Source organism: Bison bison, unplaced genomic scaffold, assembly GCF_000754665.1.
Source record: "Bison bison bison isolate TAMUID 2011002044 unplaced genomic scaffold, Bison_UMD1.0 scf7180017864365, whole genome shotgun sequence".
NCBI classification, from domain to species: Eukaryota; Metazoa; Chordata; class Mammalia; order Artiodactyla; family Bovidae; genus Bison; species Bison bison.
In genome coordinates, this window is record NW_011494937.1 from 3074998 (window position 1) to 3075518 (window position 521).

The following is a 521-nucleotide window of genomic DNA, read 5'->3' on the forward strand; positions in this document are numbered from 1 at the left end:
TTCTTCGGCGCTCAGCCTTCTTCACAGTCCAACTCTCACATCCATACTTGATCACAGGAAAAACCATAGCCTTGACTAGATGAACCTTTGTTGGCAAAGTAATGTCTCTGCTTTTGAATATGCTATCTAGGTTGGTCATAACTTTCCTTCCAAGGAGTAAGTGTCTTTTAATTTCATGGCTGCAGTCACCATCTGCAGTGATTTTGGAGCCCCCAAAAATAAAGTCTGACACTGTTTCCCCTGTTTCCCCATCTATTTCCCATGAAGTGATGGGACCAGATGCCACGATTTTAATTTGCTGAATGTTGAGCTTTAAGCCAACTTTTTCACTCTCCACTTTCACTTTCATCAAGAGGCTTTTTAGTTCCTCTTCACTTTCTGCCATAAGGGTGGTGTCACCTGCACATCTGAGGTTATTGATATTTCTCCCGGCAATCTTGATTCCAGCTTGTGTTTCTTCCAGTCCAGCATTTCTCATGATGTACTCTGCATATAAGTTAAATAAACAGGGTGACAATATA